The following is a 23,380-nucleotide window of genomic DNA, read 5'->3' as shown; positions in this document are numbered from 1 at the left end:
GCACTCGAAAATCTATAACTATAGTCGGTCCTCCATATCTGCAGCTCCACATCCATGGATTCAACCAACTATGGATCATGCAGTACTAAAGTACACATTTAGTGGAAAAAATCTGCATGTAAGTGGGCCTGTTTAGTTCAAACCCATGTTGTTCAGGGGTCCACTGTACTTCAGGCTGAGTGATGTTTTCTTTAATAACAGAAAATAATGTTTCTTGAAGAAAAGGACAAATTTTTGAAAGTGTGTTTTTCTTTTTCACTGCTATCCTCATTGATTGATTTGTCTAGGATTTCTACGGAGAATACTTGACATGACTAATAAGTGCTCTACAGTCATTTAAGAAATCACCTAGGGGCTTTCATGGTGGCGCAGTGGTTAAGAATCCGCCTGCTAATGCGGGGGACACGGGTTGGAGCCCTGGTCCGGGAAGATCCCACATGCCGCGGAAGAACTAAGCCCGTGCGCCACAACCACTGAGCCTGCGCTCTAGAGCCTACAAGCCACAACTACTGAAGCCCGCGCTCCTGGAGCCCATGCTCTGCAACAAGAGAAGCCACTGCAATGAGAAGCCCTCGCACTGCAATGAAGAGTAGCCCCCTGCTCGCGACAACTAGAGAAAGCCTGCAGCAATGGAACACCCAACGCAGCCAAAAAATAAATAAATAAAATCTATTAAAAAAAAAAAAAAGAAACCACCTAGACCATTAACAGCTTAAAAACAAGAAATAAGAGTAAAATATAATTTTCAAATGGTGGAGTTCTGGATATTATCTTTTTGGTAATAATAGTAAAGATAACACTTATATAGTGCTTTAGAGTTTACAAAACATTTGCTAGGTTACCGTTAGGTCTGTTTTAGGGCTGAGCACTCTGCTTAAGCCCAAGCCGGTAACTCTGAATCTCATCATTCAAATAACTAGTGGGTATTTGTGGTGGGGGTGGGAGCATAGTTTTGGTTTTTCCCACCTCCAGTGCTGCCTCTGCTTGTGCTAGGTCACTCCATTCTCTCTGCCCTGCCATTACCTGCCCCAAGCATTTCTAGAGCTTCTGCTGCCTCTGGGACCAAAAAAAGATGAGGGAGTCTTTGCCACCAATGAAGAAAGAGCTGACCGTGAGATAACAATGTTACTTGACTGAATGCGAAATTATTAGCTCAGTCCTTGTACTTCTGTATCCATCCTGGCTCACCATCAGCCACTTGGTGGATATTTGCTAGTACACACCCGTTTGATGCCACCAGATTCTGTATTTTTCCATTACCTAGCCGAGGGCCGCTGTTGGCAAATGCTGGGCTTGGCAAGTTAGGAATCTAGAGTCAGGAAATCCGTTCCTGGGTGAGCCAAGGGAAATTTCAAGACCTGTAAGCCCTGACCGGCCTTGGAGATGTGGTGATGAGATAGGTGATGGATTTTAAACCATGGACACTTTCTTCCAGTACCATTCCTGGAATTACTGCCCACATGCATCCACTGCAGAGCAGAAGAGAACCTAAGCTTTCTACCCCTTGGGCTCTCTGCTCAGAAAGCTCTGAGCAAAATTGCTTCTCCGCTTGGGATTCAGCCAAATGGAACCTTCTTTGTGACCTCTGATTTCATATCACTGAGGAAAGAGGAAAGTGCTGGGTTATGGAGAGCTCATTAGGCCTCTACAGAAAAAGGCTCCTGACTTGTTTGTTCCCAAAGGGCAGATTGTTGCCCTTCATTCCCACGTTAATAAAAATACTGTATAGTAGTGGTAAGTGAGAGTCTTCCTGATATATCTTATTTTAATTCCTTTGAGTTATTCCATTAGGTTGTTTATTTCTTGTTGTGTTGTCATTTTGATGTGCTGTGTTTCTTTGGCTGTACCGAGTCTGTATACATGTATTTGGATAGGTGTGCTGGTGTCTTCATACATGTATTTGCTAACCAGAGAATGTGTTTTCCCCTTTGGAATTGCTCTTATTGGAAGGATGTTTCTTTATATGTGGTTCATGGTCAAGCTTTGCCCGCTTTTGGCTCTTTGTAATTGTTTTCTTTTTAAATATATACCAGGTATATATTATTAAATAAACTTCCTCCCCCATGTTCCCCAAGGGAATCCATGCATTAAAAACAAGGGCAAAAAGGAGGAAATTCCAATGCATCTATGCTTTTGGTTACTTTATCAAACAATAATTAAAATCTTCACCACAGAAAGAAAACCTAGATTGTGAGGATAGATGGGGGAATCCATCTGGTGTTTTAAGTTTATTTTCTTGGCTTCACTGTGGTCGCTCTCCCAACCTCTTCGTCCTTTTCCCCGAAGTACCTGGGACAGACTTGGGCCTCTGTTTCAGGTAGTTATCTAAGCCTTTCTGCTCATTCCCTGATACCTGAAAAACTGACTTCGTATCTGCAGGACTAGAGCCTCTTAAGATGTTGGGGTTTTGAGAGTCAGAGAAGAAGGTTCTAACCAAGGCTGAAGTTTGAGAGCACAGGTGCCTAGGATTCTTTCTCTTGAAGTATTGAATGAATCAGGCTCACCACTGTTCAGAATTCTCCCAGCTTCTTTCTTTAGCATCTTCCCCATTTAACGGTAGCATAGAGTTGCTGCATCTGATAACAGATGACAGTTTACAGGACTGGTATGATGAAACCTGTATTTAACATCCATTAGCATTTGAGCTTCCTCAGCTTGCAGGGTTTACTTAATTTCTTTTGACTCGATGCCTATAAATCAGTGCTTATTTGCATGAGAGACTTTATCTTCTTAGTGTGGGGATAGATGATCCACAGCAGAAGAAGGCGTAGGCTGGGATAGCATTGCAGTGATTCCTGCACTTATTGCTGCCCTGACTACTATTGCTCTATTATTGTTGCTGCTACCTGCTGCTCTAACAGTGATCCAGCTGATGCTGCCGTGGCTGATTTTGCTCCTACTAGTATTGCTTCTTCTGCTGCTGCTACTAGTCACCGTTCACATATTCAGTTCTATGCCAGAAGCTGTAGGGATTTTAAAAAATTCATTATCAAAGCCTTGAAGATGTTTATAGTCTACGTAAGACTAACCTGAGAAATAATGGCTGGCAAACAAGCACAATATTTACCATTTATTTAGCGCTAATATGTGCCAGATGCTTTCTATAGTTAGCTCATTTCATTATTTTGACTATTCTAAGAGATAGGTCTTACTATTAACCCTTTTCAACAGATGAGAACATTATGTTTAGAGAGGGCAAGTAACTTGCCCATGATCACACAGTTGGTGAATGACAGACCTGGGATTTAAACCTAGGTCTGTTGGGCTCTAAAACCTTTGCCATTTTCACTGGGCGGGCCTGTAGACTTTAAATACAGAAAGCACATTCCCCATTATCATCTCAGGGAATCTCACAATAGCCCCCAGAAATGGCAGGGCATGTATCGTGACAAAAACTGAAACACAGAGAAGACGAATGACCCTCAGAGCTAGTTACCAGGACTGCGACTCAAGGCTCCCAATTCCCAGCCCTGGGTTCTGCTTCCCTCTGGAGCCACAGTGTGTTTTACTGACTCTCTCTTTATAAAGCAACCCTTCAAATTAGCACGGACCCAAAGCCTGAAAATTAGGCCAGGGAAACAAGAGTTCTAGCAGTTACTGAGCTTGTACATCCTTGTAGCCTTGCCATGCCATGTACCTCGTGCAGCCACACTCTTTGATCAGTAGTGTTGTCTTTAAGCACCTTTGTTCCTTGAGCAGCATAGGCACTATAATGTGGAGATAAATGCCTGGGCTGTTCATATTTTCTATTTCTTCAGTCTTGGGAGCTTGTGTCTTTCTGAGAATTTGTTCATTTCTTCTAGGGGGTCCATTTTGTTGGCATATATATATATATATATGCTTGTTGTAGTAGTCTCTTACGATCCTTTGTATTTCTGTGGTGTCCATTGTAACTTCTCCTTTTTCATTTCTAATTTTATTCATTTGCACCCTCTCCCTTTTTTTCATGATGAGTCTGGCTAAAGGTTTATCAATTTTGTTTATCTTTTCAAAGAACCAGCTTTTAGTTTCATTGATCCTTTCTATTGTTTTCTTCATCTCTATTTCATTTATTTCTGATCTTATCTTTATGATTTCTTTCCTTGTACTAACTTTGAGTTTTGTTTGTACTTCTTTCTCTAGTTGCTTTAGGTGTAAGGTTAGGTTGCTAATTTGAGACTTTTCTTGTTTCCTGAGGTAAGATTGTATTTCTGTAAACTTCCCTCTTAGAACTGCTTTTGCTGCATCCCATAGGTTTTGGATTGTTGTGCTTTATTTTCATTTGTTTCTAGGTAATTTTTGATTCCACCTTGATTTCTTCAGTGGTCCATTGGTTGTTTAATAGCATATTGTTTAGCCTCCACATGTTTGTATATTTTACAGTTTTTTTTCTTGTTGTTGATTTCTAATCTCATAGTGTTGTGGTTGGAATAGATGCTTGATATGATTTCAATTTTCTTAAATTTACTGACGCTCACTTTGTGGCCCAGCATGTGATCTATCCTGGAGAATGTTCCATGTGCACTTGAGAAGAATGTGTATTTTGCTGCTTTTGGATGGAATGCTTTATAAATATCAATTAAGTCCATCTGCTTTAATGTGTCATTTAAGGCCTGTGTTTCCTTATTGATTTTCTGTCTGGGTGATCTGTCCATTGGTGAAAGTGGGGTGTTAAAGTCCCCTGCTATTATTGTGTTACTGTCAATTTCCCCTTTTATGGCTGTTAGCATTTGCCTTATGTATTGAGGTGCTCCTATGTTGGGTGCATATATATTTATGATTGCTATATCTTCTTGGATTGATCTGTTGAGCATTATGTAGTATTCTTCTTTGTCTCTTGTAACAGTCTTTATTTTAAAGTCTATTTTGTCTGATGTGAGTATTGCTACTCCAGCTTTCTTTTGAGGTCCATTTGCATGGAATAACTTTTTCCATCCCCTCACTTTCAGTCTGTATGTGTCACTAGATCTGAAGTGTGTCTCTTGTAGACAGCATATATATGGGTCTTGTTTTTGTATCCATTCAGCCCACTTGTGTCTTTTGGTTGGGGCATTTAATCTGTTTATGTTTAAGGTAATTATCAATCTGTATGTTCTTATTGCCATTTTGTTAATTGTTTTGGATTTGTTTTTGTAGGTCTTTTTTCTTAAAAAATAAAATTAGTATCTTACCGTATACCAAATAGGGTATTTGACGAATAATCAGTGACAATATAAATGTCCATCAACAGGAAAATGGATAAATGAAATTTGGGCTTCTCATGAAATGAAATACTTTATAGCAGTTAAAATGAATGTCCTAGAGCTATTTCTGTCTACCTGGATAGATATAAAAAATGTAATGTTGAGCAAAAAACCCCAACTTTATGCAGGGCCACCATTACATAAACTTTAAAACCAAATTTACAATACTGCATAATGTATATGGATGCATCAATATCTAGTAAACTTGTGGAAACATGCATAGGAATAATAAAAACTGAGTTTGTAATAGAAAAATGCCTGAGCTAGTGGCTGAATAGTTTAGATCTGGGTATTGCTTTGATCAACAAGAATTTATTGAAAACTTGATACATGCCCATTAGTGTCAGATTGTACCAACAAAGTTTTGTTAGGCAAGACTTTTGCAATTGGTAGCCTCTAAAATGTGAGGGGCCAATTGGAAGCTCTTTAAGGCATAGTCTCCTCTTCATGATTTATACACAGCTAATTTATATTGTGGATTATTGGAGTGAGCATGGTCTCTCTTTTCCACTGCTGACTGAATTCTGGATTGCTGCTAGGGAACCAAGTGGTCAAGGCAAGATGCCTGGAAAGGTCTTTTAATGAGGGAGTGTCTGTGTTCCAGAGATAAATATAAACATTTGGGGGATTATATTCAATATGCTGTGTCTTGGAGGTTAAGAGTACAGGCTCTGTCCAAAATATACAAACAGCTCATACAACTCAATAACAAAAAAGCAAACAACCCAATCAGAAAAGAGGCAGAAGACCTAAATAGACATTTCTCCAAAGAAGACATACAGATGGCCAATAGGCACATGAAAAAATGCTCAACATTGCCAATTATTAGAGAAATGCAAATCATAACTACAATGGGGTACCACCTTACACCAGTTAGAATGGCCATGATCAAAAATCTACAAAAAAAAAAAAATCTACAAATAACAAGTGCTGGAGGGGGTGTGGAGAAAAGGGAACCCTCCTACACTGTTGATGGCAATGTAAATTGGTATAGCCACTATGGAGAACAGCATGGAGGTTCCTCAGAAAACTAAAAATAGAGTTGCCATCTGATCCAGCAATCCTCTCCTGGGCATATATCCAGAGAAAAATAATTATATTATTTTCATATAATTTGAAAAAATATATGCACTCCAGTGTTCACAGCAGCGCTATTTACAATAGACAAGACATGGAAGTAACCTAAATGTCCATTGACGGATGAATGCATAAAGAAGATGTGGTATATATACACAATGGAATATTACTCAGCCATAAAAAAGAATAAAATAATGCCATATGCAGCAACATGGATGGACCTAGAGATAAATATACTAAGTGAAGTAAGTCAGAAAGAGAAAGACAAATACCATATGATATTACATATATGTGGAATCTAAAATATGATGCAGATGAACTTCTTTATGAATAGAAACAGACTCACAGATATAGAAAACAAACTTATGGTTACCAAAGAGGAAAGGAGAAGAAGAGGGATAAATTGGGAGTATGGGATTAACAGATACCTATTATATAAGTAAAATCAGTAAACAATAAGTATTTACTGTGTAGCACAGGGAACTATATTCAATATCCTGTAATAAACCATAATGTTTGGTTACTGTTTTCAAAAGAATATGAAAAAAATACATATATACATATATATATGTATAACTGAATCACTTTGCTGTATGCCAGAAACTAACACAACATTGTAAATCAACTATACTTTAATTAAAAGAAAAAATAGTACAGGCTCTGTAGTCAGTCCACCCACCTGGATTCAAATCCTGGTTCTTCCACTTATAGCAGCAAGATCTTGAGCAACTCTTGGCACCTCTGTTCCTTATCTGCAAAATGAGACTCAGTACCTTTCTCACAGGATTATTTAATGATTAAATGAATTAATACATACCCTAACCGTGCCTCTCACATAGTTAGCTATTATAAGAATAATTATTATAATTTTTCTCTCATTTATTCTTTCTTATTTCTCAAAAAGTAACTCATATTTGACTAAAATATTTGAATCCCTTACTCTGTATACCTTTGCTGTATATATGTCTCCTTAGTAATTTAAGCTGAGAGTATATTTTTATTTATTTATTAAATATTTATTTATTTGGCTGCGCCAGGTCTTAGCTGTAGCATGTGGAAACTTTGTTGCCACGTGCGGGATCTTCGTTGTGTCATGCGGGATCTTCAGTTGTGGCACATGAACGCTTAGTTGCAGCATGTAGGATCTAGTTCCTCTACCAGGGATCAAACCCAGGCTCCCTGCATTGGGACTGCGGAGTCTTAGCCACTGGACCACCAGGGAAGTCCGAGAGTGTATTTTTAAAAGATAGCTTTTAGATACAAAAAAAAAAGGGAGAACTATACCAATTTAAAGATTAATAGAAGAGCCTGTTTCTAGGAATTCCAGATGAGGACGTATTATAAAACTCTTAGAAGGATAGCCTTTAGAATATGCCTCTTCCTAGTTTAAAATTCTGAGTGGCTCCACACCCCCTTCACCCCCTAGACTGAGCCCTCTTTAACGCACATTCAAGATCCTTTCATTCTACTTCTCTCATCTTGCATACTCCCCCTGACCTTCTGTAAGTCAAGTGAACAAGTAAAGTGTGGATCAGAACGAATTTGTCACCCTTAGTAGAAAAACTCAGAAGTTCCTGTTCTAGCCACAGGAAGTGCATAGCGATCCTTCATGTACATTAATTATATACTTATACTTCACATAGTGCAGCAAAGTTACTCTTAATTATTCACATATGAATTTTTTAGTTCAGCAGTTCTCAATCCTGACTGATCATTAGAATAACCTGGGGGGCTTTGAAAAATACATGTAACATCTCAAATATTATAGTAGTATTTTTCTCCTCATTTAACAGTCCACAGTGGGTGTTTCGGTCGAAGAGCAGTTTTCTTCAACTGATGCTGCAGGGTGGTGCATCCTGGGCACGCAGGGGTTCCACCTCAGTCTCTCTCCCTGGTATCATCTGGTTTGCTGGAACTTTCTTCCCTTCCTCAGCAGAGTTTACCTCTTCTAAGTTCCATTTCTCCATAGAAATAGAATCTGGCTAATCTGATTAATTTGAGCTAATAATAATATTTTACATTTTATAAACACCATACATTGTTAGTATCAATGAAAATGTTAATTAACGTCTACTGAGTGTCTGGTATATGCCAAGTACCATGCTGGACACTTCGATTCACACTAGAATGTCAGGTCCCCAAAGACAGAGATTCTGGTCTGTTTGTTGACTGATACATGCCAAGTACCTAGAATGGTGCTCACTAAATATTGGTTGAAAAAATGAATAGATAATCTTAATAATAACATTGAAAGGCAGAATTATTATCCCCATTTCCCAGAGGAAAAATGTGAAGCTTAGATAAATGCTTTGCCCAAGGACATACACTTAGGTGGGAGCAGAGCCTAGAAGAATTCAGGCTCCAAAACCTACATTCCTTCGCACCTTTTCCCTTACTCTGTGCCCCTTTCCCTTCCTGTTGCTTCTCCCCTTCCACTTTCCCCCATTTCTCTTGCTCTTTTCCTCCTCTCTTTTTTTCATTCCTCCTTCCCTTTTCCCTGCCCTTTTTTCTCTTCCTCATTCCCCTGTCCCTTTACTTACCTCTCTCCCTCTTTCTTTTCCTCTTTTTCTTCCTTCTCTTTTCCCTTCCAACATTTTCTTTTTCCCTTTCCCTTTACTCATTTCCTCCTTTCCCTCTTTCTTTCTTATAACACTTACAAATATGGCATTTGCTTCTAGATTCTCATGGCACTGTTAGGTAAGCAGAGCAGTTACTCCTCATTTTACAGTTGAGGACTCTGAGAGAGGTTAATGCCTTGCCCGATTTCCCGTGGCTGTTAGTGGTGAGGCTTCAACCTATTTGTCTTCCCACTCGTCTGCTTAGTGCCTGTCCCACAGCACGCACTGCCTTGCGGGTATCAATGGCTGCGATGGCAGATGGTGACACCTCTCCTCCAAAACATTCATTAGCTTCCAACTGAGTGGAGTGGATTCTGAGGTAATTTAGGAACCAGAGCAGGTTTGTGAGGGAGACCATGGGGCAGGTGGGACTTAGACTCTCCTCAGGTCCCACCGTCTGCATGACAGTTATTCATAAGGCTGTCTCCTATGAAGGAGACTCCAAAGCTGATTTCAAAGCCCACCAATACATGGGAGCCCACACAGCATCAGAAACAGTGCCTCAGAATGGTGCCACTTCGGCGGGGGGCGGGGGAGTGGGGTGGTGGTATTTACTTATTTTAAATCACCACTTGAAGTCCCAGATAGATAAATGGTGCTGGCTCATTTTTACTGTGACACATCATCTTTTTGTTCAGTCTAGCTCATCTCTTGTACAATTCGTGATACTCTGCAGCACACCACTAACATTTTAAAACCTGAATGGCACATTATGAAAGTGCTGACCAACTCCAGCAGGTACTATCTACAGTTATGCCACACTTCTTGGGTGTTTTAAGACATTAAGCCAAGGGCCAACACACCAACTAAAACAGGTCCTGAAGTATTTTGATCTTATATTCGTTAGGAAACATACAAGATCTGGGTGTCTTTTTTCTTGTTGGCTAAATTCCATACAAGATCTGGGTATCTTTTTTCTTGTTGTTGTTATTTTCTCCCTCTATCCCCCAGCTTTATCAAGGTATAGTTGACAAATAAAATTGTAATATATTTAATTTGTACAATGTGATGATTTGCTATACATATACGTTGTGAAATGATCACCACAATCAACTTAATTAACACATCTATTGCTTCACATGGTCACTGGGTTTTTGTTTTTTGGTTTCTTTGGTGAGAATGCATAAGGTCTATTGATACACTCTCAGCAGATTTCAAATATACAATACAGAATTATCAACTATAGTCACCATGCTGTACATTACATCCTCAGAACTTACTCATCTTATAATTGAAAGTGTGTACCCTTTGATCAATATCTTCCCCAAGGCCCTGGCAACCACCATTCTACTCTCTGTTCTATGAGTTAAATTTTTTTTTTTCAGATTCCACTTATACCATACAGTATTTGTCTCTCTCTCAGGCTTATTACATTTAGCATGATGCCCTCCAGGTTCATCCATGTTGTTACAAATGGCAGTATTTCCTTCCTTTTTATGGCTGAATGTATTTTATGTATATACACACACACACTCACTCATATATGGAATGGGAGATATAAATCCCATATGTAGATATCTTCCACAGATTATATATGTCTTCCACATTTTCTTTATCCTTTCATCTTTTGATGGACACTTAGGTTGTTTGTATATTTTGGCTATTGTGAGTAATACTGAAATGAACATTGGAGGGCAGATATCTCTTTGAGATAGTGATTTCATTCCCTTCGGATATATACCCAGAAGTAGGATTTATGGATCATATGGTAGTTCTATTTTTAATGTTTTGAAGAACCTCCATACTGTTTTCCATAGTGGCAGTACCAGTTTACATTCCCACCAACAGTGTATAAGGGCTCCCTTTTCTCCACATTCTGGACAATATTTGTTATCTATTGTCTTTTTGATAACAGACATCCTAGTAGGTGTGAAGTGATATCTCATTGTGGTTTTGATTTACATTTTCCTGATTAGTGAGGTTGAACATCTTTCATATACCTTTTGGCCATTTGTATGTCTTCTTTGGAAAAGTGTCTATTCAGATCCTTTGCCCATTTTTAAATTGGATTGTTGTTTTGCTATGGGTTGTAAGAATTCTTTTATATTTTGGATATTAAACCTTTATTGGATATATGGTTTGCAAATATTTTCTTCTTTCTTGATTGTTTCCTTTGCTATGCAGAAACTTTTTAGTTTGATGTAGTCTCATTTATTTTTGCTTTTGTTGTCTGTACTTTTGATGTTGTATCCAGAAAACTACCACCAAGACCAATATCAAGGAGCTTTCCCCCTATATTTTCTTCTGAGAATTTTATGGTTTCAGGTCTTTTCCTTAAGTCTTCAATCCATTTTGAATTTATTTTTGTGTATGATGTAAGATAAGGGCACAATTTCATTCTTCTGCATGTGGATATCCAGTTTTCCCAGCTCCACTTACTGAAGAGGCTATCTTTTCCCATTTTGTGTTCTTGGTGCCTTTGTTGAAAGTTAGTTGACCACATATGCATGGGTTTGTTTTGGATCTCTCTATTCTGTTCCATTGATCTATGTGTTTTATTTTTATGCCAGTACCACACTGTTTTGCTTTCTATAGCCTTGTATGATAGTTTGAAATCAGGAAGTGTGATGCCTCCAGCTTTGTTCTTCTTGCTCAAGATTGCTTTAGTTATTTGTGATCTTTTTTGGTTCCATGCAAATTTTAGGGTTGTTTTTCTATTTCTGTAAAAAATGCACTGGCATTTTGATAGAGATTAAATTGAATCTGAAAATTGCTTTGAGTATTATGGACATTTTAACAATGTTATTTATTCTAATCCATGAATATGGGCTACCTTTCCATTTATGTGTGTCTTCATTAATTTCTTTCATCAATCAGTGTTTTATAATTTTCAGTGTACTGATCTCTCACCTTCCTGGATTAAATTTACTACTAAGTATTTTATTCTTTTTGACTCCATTGTAAATAGGATTGTTTTCTTAATTTTTCTTTTGTTGTAGGTATATAGAAACACAACTTAGTTTTGAGGAGCTGGGATCTTAATCTGTTTGGGCTGCTATAACAGAAATACCATAGACTGGGTAGCTTATAAAAAACAGACATTAATTTCACACAGTTGTGGAGTCTGGGAAGTCCAAGATCAAGGGGCTGGAAGATTCTGTGTTTGGTGAGAACCCACTTCCTGGTTCATAGACAATGCTCTTTGCTTTGTCCTCACATGGTAAAAGGGGTCAAGGGAGCTTTTTGGGGCCTCTTTTGTAAGGACGCTAATCCCATTTATGAGCGATCCACCTTCATCACCTGGTCACTTCTCAAAAGTTCCATTTCCTGATACCATTACCTTGGGGGTTAGGATTTCAGCATGTGAATTCTGGGGGGATACACATATTCAGTCCATAGCACCAAGCAAGCACTATAAACATAGAGCTAGGTAAAGCAGTGCTTTTATTACTTGACTTTATTGTTTTGTATGTTATCTCAGTGTATTTATTATGGTATATGTTCTTTTTGTGACATGTATACTTATGAATATTTTAGATTTACTTTTATGTTTGTGTCTGTGTAATCTTTTTCAAAAGAATTCCATGAAGCAATAATATTTTGTATTATGGTGAAATGTTTTTACAATAAATACATTTTGATAGAATGTTTAGACCAGCAGTAAATTAATACATTTGAAAGTAAAATATTATCACTGGCTAGAGTAAGAGGGAAATATTGGTATTATGTGCAAAAACTCATTCTCACCTATGTTTTCAAGTCAATATGTGTATGTGTTTATATGCATGTATATTTATGATTGACTGGTGGTTTGGGAGTTTCTAATTGCATGTCTTTAGCTGGCCAGGATCAAGTCTCTGAGTTTGACAAACTCATGTAAAGAAGCATTTACTAGGCAATGTACACGACAAGTGTTTGCTACACAACCTACTCTGCTCTGGAAGACTTAGTCTTTGCCCTGAAGATGCTTGAAGTTGTTTCCATGACAGACATGCGTCCAGTTAATGGAATATAAGGCAGCCTGATATAACGACTCAGATGTAAAGCAAAATGGATACTTGTAATCGGCTGAACATTTCAGCTCTCTTGTTTGTTTCATAGCACTCTAGCAAATGAAGATAACTTTACCAATGGTGTGTAACTCTGTACTTTATATAGAGCTGATTTTTAAGAGTACATTTACTAAATTGGATTATTCACTAAAAACAATGTTTGTACCTTGTAAAACAAATCTCTTTTATCAGAGCTACTTGTAACTTTAATTTAGTGAGCCCTTTAACATATTATTTACTGTAGGAATTTTACATATGAAGGTATGATATAATTTGTTTCTTTTCCATAGAAAAGAATCACTTTTTCTAACTAAAGTTATCTCGGGAAACTCCATATTTCTAGAATGCATTATGCTTATGCCGGGTTAGTTATTTTAATGTAAATGAGGGTTAGTTGTTTTATTCATGATTTTTCTCAGGTAAGGGGAGGAATCTAGTTTTTTAAAAGACCGTGTGGGCTGAAAATGCTATGTTAATTAAAAGACTCAGTTGTAAATAACTTGAAACAGGTATCATGATCACTATTCCTTCTGTCTCTGATGAGACAGAGATTAAATGTTTGTTTGCTGGCTTGCATTATCATTTTTGGTCAGATTTTCTTAGTAGCAAATTACTTTTTGTTATTTTAGGCAGCAAAAGGAAGGGGAAAAGATTTACACATGTAAGCCTTAGTAAAATCTTATAAGATTTCAAACTCTGCTGTGATAAGGAGAAAGCTGTTAGGAAATTTTTCTTTGCCTGGAATGGAAACAATGTTACTTTAACAAAAAAGAAATTGAGAAGGACTTGTTAGGGGATTACTTATGCCTAGGAGTGCACTAAAGGTTATGGGGGAATCAAAAGTAGTGCAAGACATTGGTAGTACCCTAAAGAGCTGTTTACTTGAGTAGATAAGATTAAGACCTATGAAAAAATTGAGTACTACAACAGGAAAGCCCCAGAAATGCCAGTGCAAAGTTTAAACAGCACATAAACCCTCATCATATGTTGGTCCTGATATATATAGATATTTCCTTTACCTATATAACTCAGCACAACTGGACTTCCACCAGCACATTAAAGCCACTTGGTTTTATGTCGAATGTTTTTGTTTGGCGTTAAATCTAGTGAAGCAGCAAACCATATTAACTCTAAAGTTGGGCAAGAGAAAATCTTAAATTCAGAAGATGACAGGGAGACCTTTGAACAGGTTGGGGCCAGTTTCTTTGGCGAAAATCACCCCAAGGTTTGCTTCAGGTTCCAAATTGAGGTGTTCAATCAGGAGCTAATCCATCCTCCCTGGGCTTTTGGAGGCTTTTTGGCCTTTGCTGATGGGAATTTTGCCTGGGAAAGGGCAGAGGAATGGGGCTTAAGCTGATTGGAGTATGTAGTCACTGTCAAGTCCGGGAATGTCCAGGAGAAAAGATGAATAATGCATTGCGCCTTCCTTGTGAGGGGGTCTTGCCAGCTCTGGCCCCGACCCTAACCCTTTGAGGGGTCTCACTGTTCAGTCTCATGCACCACTCCAGAGCCCAAGCTTTTTTTTTTTCTTCCAAGTACGCTTCATGCTAATAGTGCCAATTTATGCCTTACACAGTTTCTTCAATGATTGGATCAGTTAGGGCTCTGTTTACTGTGACTGAAACCCCAAAACATACTGGCTGAAGCAGAAAAGGGGCTTTTTGGCTCTTATAACCTACAGAGTCAGAGTAGGGCTGATTTCTGGCCCAAGCAGTGTCATCAGAACTCAGTTTCTTTTCTCTCAACTTATCTCAGCCCTCCCTCTGTTGGCTTAGACAGATTCTTCACTCATGAATACAAAATGGATGAGCTACTTCAGATTTGACACCCTTTCAAAACCAGGAGCCAACAGTGATTTCTTTAAAATGTCTCACTGTATCTTATTGGCTTCAGTGGGGTCTCATATCATCTCTGAACTAATTTCTGTATGTCTGGGGATGGAACAAGCTTATTGGCTTAAGACTGAGTGGCATTCTGCATTCCTTGGTTGGATTCCCACCCAAAGCATATAAGTCAGAATGTGGAAGAGGTAATGTCTGAGAGGAAATAATAAATCCAAACATTAGCTAACTACAATAATAACTGAGCTTATTATTAATATTATGGTTGCAAATTCTATTCTGATCACCCATGATTAATAATAATATCTGTGTGATTATCTAAAAAAAGTAGAAGGGATGGTGTGCATTTGACAACAGTAAGAGCCACAAATGACCACTGTAATTTGGTGTCCAAATATTTTTGGCCAACAAATGTTCTCAGAAAGTATATACTGTACTGATTAAAACAGCATCTACAGCCAGCATGGGTATATGGTCATGTAGGCCTGTGGTTAGAGTGCTTGAGTATTTGTATATTTTGTGAATGAAGGTCAATTTTGAAGCCAGAATTCCAGAATTGGGCATTGTTGGTAAAGGATTAACTAAACCCCTTCTCCTTCTGCATAAGATTTCAACCTTTGGTTAATTCTGTAGCTCTGTTCTCCTGGAAACCTGAAAATAATAAAATGTCAACAGTATAGCCAAGTAACATTGCTTAGGGTAGAAATGACCCTTGGCTAGTAAGAATGGCCACCTGGAAGTAGGAGAGTTTCCTTGGTAAGGCCCTGACTCTGTTCTCCAAGAGGAGCCGTTTATCCATTCTGCCCATGGCCCTGGCTCTGTCCTCTGGGAGGACCCCTTGTCGAAGTGAATAGTGAGGGGTAAGCCCGCATTGGTAGTTGTGCAGACCTTGTAAGCCATTTCCTAACCATCTTATTCCAGAGTCCAGAATCTTACTGGACCTACAGGCAAGAGCTAAATAGCCTCCCCTGACTGGGTGAGTGGGCTGTTAACGACAATATTAACAAAGGTTCCGCTTTTGGTTTCCAAATGCTTTTATAAACATTAGTGCATGCAATCCTCAAAACAACACCACAAATTGAGGATTTGGAAGTATTGAAAAAGGCCATTAGGAAATTCAAGGTGAATTACTACAGCCCCATTCACACAGCAAGAAAATACTTCATGACTTGCTTCTGCTTTATGGGTCCACTTTTTATTAGGCCATTTTGGGGGCCAGTAATTCAGCCACTTCAGGTTGTTAAAAGTCTGACTTGGCCTTAGAATTGATGAGACATCCATCTCTTCCCACCAAACCAATGACATTTTTCTGGCAAAGGAAACTCATACTGAGAAGCCATATTCAAGTCTGGAACACCTGATCCCACCCTCTTCTCTCCCTTTTATAGAACCGTAGATTTCAGTTATGGAAAGGCTTATAATATTGTTATAGAGCCATGACTTTCACTCCATCTTCCCCAGTGCCTGAGGGTTTCATCAGAGTGCCTTCAGAGGTCAGATCATAGCAGGTGAGATGCGGCATAGGGTTGAGAAGGGCTCGTCAAACTTGGCTCTGGGCTTCTTATCCCCTCTCACCCAGGGCAGCCCAGCTTTGGTCTGTATCATTAGAAGATAGGGTTCCACGACTAACAAAAAACTTGAAAACCATGGTTATTAGCTAAATCCATCATCTCTGCAGGTGAAAAACTTGAGGCCCAGAGAGGTTAATTGATTGACCTGATGTTACACAGATGCTCACTGGAGGAACTGGCATTAACACTTGGGTTTCCTGAATCCCAGATCAGTGCTCTTTACACTGGAGTGGCTGCCTGTTACTTCCCTTGGTGTGGCATGTGGCCTAAGATAAAGGGTGGGAGTCAGGCTCTGCGCATGACTGAGAGCATGGATGACTTGGGCAGGCAGCTTCACATCTTGCTCTTGGCCTCCCAATTCCTCATTAGGTGAAGCAAGAATAATCCTGGCTTTGCATCAGGGAGGGGATGCTCTGTGCATAGCTGATGGTGCACCCTGCTAGGATCTTGGCGTCTTTCAGGCATTTTATCAGCCCCCATTTACCAAGCCACTGCCTGAATTCCTTCTGCTATTTCATCTCCCCATCCCCCATGCTGCTGGTTAACAATGCCATTTAAAATCTCAAGTAGGAGGGGACGACATAATTGTCTCATTAGATTTGGGGGTTTTAGAATGTTGTTCTTCCCCAGAGTTGTGCAGATAGAGTGGATGTATGTAGGTCAGCTTGATTCTCTCTCTATCCGTGGTCTGAGAGTATTAAATATGCAAGAGATGGCTGCTTTGTCCATGTCTCCTTCTCCCCAGTTCGCATCACATAATGTTTGTTTCTGCTCAGGAGTGGAAAGAAATGATTGCTTTAGATTTGCTTTTCTTTTACGAACTACAGAAATACCTCACTATGTCTTATCTAAATGTGGCTTTTCACACAGTTTCAGCTTTTGTGGGGGGGAGGGCTGTGAGTAATTTCCTCCTGTGTGTCTCATTGCCCCATAGGGAGGAAAACAGAACCCCAATGTTTGGAATGCCAATGATTTGGAAGTTTCTAGCATGTCTGCCATTTGTTCCAACTACCAGGTTTGGTCCCAGAAAAAGACTCTTGCATTTTGGCTCTGAGTGGTAGGGGTTCTCTGCATGTCAAAGGAAGGGGCCCGAGAAGTTGAAGGTGATGTGATGTGCCCCCTAGATTCTAAACCTCCTTCCATGTGCCTGCCTATCCAATGCTCAAGTGAGAGCTGGGGCTAGTCTGCGTGAGAAGGTTCTGTGTCACGTGTCATGTGTCTGGGTTGGTGTCCATCAGTGGAAATGATTAGGACAGACTTTGTTGGTAGGAGTTTGTCCATATTCTGAGAATTAAACCCTATTTTCTTTAGAATTAGAGTCACTTTCTCAGCTGTTTATATTCCATTTTTAATTTTTTTTTCTGTTCCTTGCTTTGTTCTTTTCGTCTTTGACAAATGAGAAAAATTCTTTTTAATAACTTTTTAAAAAAGTAATTGAAATGCTGTTCAGAGAGGAAAAAGTAATCAAATTGCCTAACAGAGAAACATTGTCCATTTGAGTTTTTATTTGTTTTAGCGCTAAATCTAATTCCCCCCTCCCCTTTTTCTAAGTGTGTAACAACAAAGTAGGAGGTTATTTTTATTTTTTCCAAAATGACTTCAGGGAAATCCCTTTTCAACCTATGGATTTTAGCCCAATGAGGGATCCTCTTCCTTTGATCTAAATTTTGCATATTGTCTGTTTCTTACAGGGCTTCCGTATTGTCTCAGGCTCCACTGGAAATGCAGCAAGGATTCCTAGCACATCCCAGTTGCCATAGCAACAGCAGTCTTTCCCATAATGAGCTGCATCATCTGAACTGATGTCACAGCATCATGCAGCAGGTCAAACAAGGCATCTCCTAGTATTGCATCCTACAGATGTGCTGTAAACATCAAAAGAAGGCGGTGGGAGCAGGAGATGGTGAGTGTTAAATGTCTGGGCCTTAATTTTATGGCTGTTTTCTTGGTTAGTCGGTGTCTGCTAAGGCGGTGATGGGGGGATGTTGTCTGCTTAAAATGGACTAGGGAAAGAAGGGCTGTTTTACCTAAATCTGTTTTCAGGCTGCTGGGTTAAGACAAAGGCCTATAAGAGTCATAGAGGGATCAAAATATGTGGAATTATTCTTGTTCTATCTCTGCCTGTTATTTTTAGTGTTCTCATGGAATTTTTCATAAACATAAGATATTTTTCTATTGCAAAACCCCAAATAGGCTCTAAATTGAGCAGTTCACAGTATTTAAAGATTGTAAAGATACATATTTCCTTTTTATGGGGAGAGCTCATTGGTCCCCTATTTGTTCTTGTGATTTATGAAATATTAAGTGATTTACAGTATGAAATTCAGTATTTACCTCGGTTGGGTTTCAGTTTCTTCATGGCAAGGAACGAATGCTGAATAAGCATTTGACATAGCCCTGATGTGAAAGGGGATCTCTTGAATGTTCAAGACAGAATTTTTTAAAAACATAGAGACCCAAACAAAATGAAATTACTTGAGCCTATTGATGTACATGGTAGTCCTTCGACCCGTGTCCTTCATAGTTAGTTGAAAGACTGCCACAATATTTTTTCATCTCTAGCTAGTCCTCAAAATAGCTGGAGTTATCTGCAGGCTGACTTGTAACAAGTCTCCTCTCTGCGGCAGTTGCAGTGAAGGGTAACCCTATGGAGAGCCTCTGCAAGTGGCAATGGTGTTGCTACCTCTTGCTTAACTTTAACCAGAATCTGATAAGATGAATAAATAGCAGAGTCCTCAGTGATTGTGGCGAATACAGATCTCTGGGCTCAGTCATAACCTCAACTCAATTCTGAAACTCTATGTAAACACGTATGGTGCTTATTTCAACTCCTAGCTCTGTCTTTAGGCCTCTTTATTATTATTATTTTTTTTTCTAAAAATTATGACCTGACATTATCAGATAAGGAGCAGTGAGTTGTCTTTTGTTTTGGGCAATGGATTTCCCCGGTGCAGCTGATTGCTACTAAGGGAAGGAAAGGAGGAGGTGCATGTCAGTCCAATTGATCAGTGTGTCCACTTGGGATCAGGGAGTGGTCTTTGGCTCAGTGCTGCCAAGCTGATAGTTTTTATTTGAAAAGTCGTACAGGAATGAATGGCAACCCTTGAGTTCCTCTTCTTTGAGGCTGTTTATTGAGCCTAAAAGAGATGTATCACAGGAAGCAGGAAAAGCAATACCTCTTGCTAGCTTGGAGTGATTTGTTTTTTTTGTTGTTTTGTGTTTTTTTTTTTTTGCACAGAGTCGAGCCTATTGGTCCCATTAGGCGCTAGCTGGGATGAAAGATCTTGGATTTAATTAGTTTGTTTATACACATCACACACATGCTGCTCTTGGTCCTTTAAGTTTATGTGCCTGACATGCAGCTGTTTGGGATGGGAGAGGTCAGCTCAGCCTGGCTTTATCGCAGGCACTTAGGAGCATGGGTTCATTGCCTGCTTTTTTTATGTCGTAAAATGTGAACAGAAAGCTCTGCTGGGACTTCTGGGTGTGAATACAGCTAAGTCAGAAGCTCTAAGGTGACAGGGAGGAGTGCTAGATGGTGATGGGGGAGGGGAAAGTGCGTCTAGTGGCTAGATTATGGGTCTGGAGAAAATCACTCAGTGGCCATTGGAATTCATTTAAAGTATTACTTGCAAGGAAAAGCAATGAAGAAAGACTTGCTTTGGTAACATAAATTGCTAGGAATAAAAATAACCAAAGGCAGCATTTTAAGGAGTTTCCTATTTGCTTAATTTTTGTTTCTTTTGTCTAACAGTGCTCTCAGCTGCTTCATCATGGGTGATTTGTACCATTACTGGAAGTCGCAGAAGCCAGATTCCTTAAAGGCAATGATAGGAAAAGTGGAGTCATGCTTTGAGGGTGGGGAAGGCGCTGGAGGGTGTGGGCTGACGCAGTTATCTGGTAGAATCTCCTTCCAGTTTAGAGGAGCCTGTGATCTCTCCTCACCTCTGCAAATGTTCAAAATGCTTTTGTAGTTCCCCAACTTTATGCTTTTGTGCTCTTTTTGCTCTAGGAGAACAAAGCCCTAGTAACGGGAGCTGTCGTCCTGGGTGCTCGTTTTCTTTGCAGAGGGCCACAGCCTGTGCTGCTCTCTGATTAGCTGTGTGTCTTAATTACTGGCTAAGGCTATTTCGGTTGTCTTAGTTTAATATATCCCCAAGGGGTGGATGGGGTGTGTGTGTGTGTATGGGGGAAGGGAGAGATTTCTCTATGGCTGCATTTTGTGGTGTTTCACTGAAACTTTCTAGAATTTAGAGAATTTTATTTCACAGTGATTAGTGAAAGATCATTAAGATCATATTTATTGTGTGGCCAAGTTTAGACCATGGAAGCCTGACAAGAAACTAACTTCTTCCATGCTTTTGGTTATGGCTTTCTTCACTGAATTACAAAGGTACAAAGAAGTTAATTCTTTGTAGATAACTAGGCCATGGTGGGGTGATAAAAAGAAAAATCATAGTAACAACCACAGCTCTTATTTATTCAATTCTTATTATGTAGTGGCACTGGACTAAACATTGTATGTAACTTATTCAGCCCTTATAATGACATTATGAGATAGAGAGTAACAATCTCATTTTATAGGAGGATTAAGTTATTATTATTTATATTTTACAGAAACTAAGTTTTAGCCAGGTTACCAAATTTGGCTAAGGTCATATAGTTAATAAGTTATTGGACCAGGATTCCAAATCGATTTGATTTGACTGTGATGTCCACCTGCTTACCCACAGTCATCTTAGTTTTACAACATCTTAACTGTGTATACCATAAGAGCAGTCATCTTTACTCTATCAAACTCACCCCACCCTTCTCATTGTAATTGGAAAATCAGATTTCACACGTAGAATGAAATCTCATTTACAGCACTAAGATCCATTTTACTACAGGGATGAGCATGAATCTTGGTCAGATTCTACTCTGATCCCGGAGATTAAAGTAATGCAGACTTGATGCTCAGACCTTTTGCCAGTACCCTTGCTTGACATATCTTTCTAGCAGGATCTGAGGATGGGAAACGCTACACGAATGAGTGTGGGCATGATGGAGTTGTAATAAAAGCAGGTCTTACCTGAGTCAGTAATGATTCAAGTTTGTTGTACCTGTCTTACCAGCTACATATGTAGTGCTCTGCTAACTTTTCCTTGCCAGCACCAGCAAGGAATAGAAGAGTAGACTTCTCTTACAGTCAGGAAGGTGTAATCCATCTCATGGGTTAGGAAGATAAAAGAGAGTTATTTTGCTGAGTATCATCAGTGGCTGAATCTAAATGCTGCCTACCTCTGACAAAGTACAAGAATGACCGTCTGTGCAACATCCTGGAAGCCTTGTTTTTGAGGAGAGCTGCTATAGTCATCTCTGCATCATCTTGCCCATCCCCAGCTATCCACGCCCAGTGTCATTATTGGGCCATAAGGGCTGTTCTTTGTTTGACTGTGGGGCTAATGCACACACTGACAGCACGTTGATATTGATTCCGGTATGATGAATACTTAGAAATATTATTCCACAGAGCTCATTAGCCACTCCTAGGTTCTGGGAAGAAGTTAATCTTTGTCCTAGCCTGTTTCAATGAGGCCCAAGCTCGTGTCTGCATGAGCTACAGGGATTAGAGGCTGACCAGAAAGCAACGGAGTTGCTGGGTGCAGTGACCACAGGAGTTAGGCTCTATTTAGGGAATAAAAAAGCCAGTGGAATTTAGGGAAGTTGGTAGTCCTGCTACATGTCTCAGGTTTCCTTCTATTTCCAATCCTAGAACCAGGGAATGATAACTTGTTTTGATCCTATGGATTCAATTCAATTTAACACCTATTTATTGAGTATCTACTATGTGCCAGGCAATGTTAGGAACATAGCAGTGGGACAAGACAGATGCAGATCTCTTACCCCACTGCATTCTAGCGGCAGGAGTGGAGGTGCGGAGATAAAAATAAACAGATAAATTTACAGTGGAATAATTTATTCTCTTTGATACTGTAATACTATTTCCATTTACTTCTATTCCAGAGATACACCCATTATCTCTGCACATATGCATATATGGTCTACATGTGGAGGTAAAATTGCTGCATTGAATAATAGGTTTGGTTTTTCTCTTACTTTTTTATATAACATTCATTTTTATTTAATAGCTGCCTTCATTAGATATTCATTGAAAAGAGGTTCACTGTAAGCAAGAAATAGGTGCGGGAAAGAGGTTGAGCATCTAGAATTTTTTTATATCAAACTTTCAATACAAATTAAAAAATAAAAATTATTTTGTTCCAGTCAGCAAAGAAAAATAAACTGTGGGCACATCAGACTAGGAAAGAGGAAATGCAATGTTAAGTGAAAAAAAAGGGGAGCAGTGTGAACTAGCAGAATAGTTCAGTCCAAACTTTTTAAAGATCCTGGAGTTGTTTTCATTTTTCTACCTTGACAGGCTTAAGCCCTGTGATTTTTGCTTGATTTCCATAGAGCATCTCCATCACTTTGGCTTTGGTGGAGCCAAGTAGCTTTGGTTTTTTCTTCTTGAGTTTGGATCAGAATCTTGCTGGGTGTGAACAAAGCCAATTTGGTGATTAGCATTTTGTTTGTATTAAGCTATTCTGAAAAGTATAATTGTAATTAAATAAAAAGCACATGTCTGTCTCAATTGACATAAACCTGACGTATGGAAATATGAAATGTATATGACAGATCAGTTTAAGGAGTTTTTTTCATTTTTATGAAAGATATTTTTAATCTTTAAAAACTGTCCAGTAAGCCCTCTAAATGGAACATTCCAGCTAGCATGCTGGTGGAGGTATGTGCCAGTCACCTCCAGCTACAAGCAGCCTGTTTATTCACCCTAGTATGCCTTACAAACGTCACTTTAAATGGGAAACATTTGTCTAAACAATCATATTAACTAATGTATTCAAAACTATGATTGTGGGACTTCCCTGGTGGTCCAGTGGTAGAGTCTGTCTTACAATGGAGGGGATGTGGGTTCGATCCCTGGTCGGGGAACTAAGATCCCACATGTTGTGGGGCAACTAAGCCCGTGAACTGCAACTACAGAGGCCACGTGCTCTGGAG

Source organism: Lagenorhynchus albirostris, chromosome 1, assembly GCF_949774975.1.
Source record: "Lagenorhynchus albirostris chromosome 1, mLagAlb1.1, whole genome shotgun sequence".
Lineage (NCBI taxonomy): Eukaryota > Metazoa > Chordata > Mammalia > Artiodactyla > Delphinidae > Lagenorhynchus > Lagenorhynchus albirostris.
Note: the sequence above shows the minus strand (reverse complement) of the source record.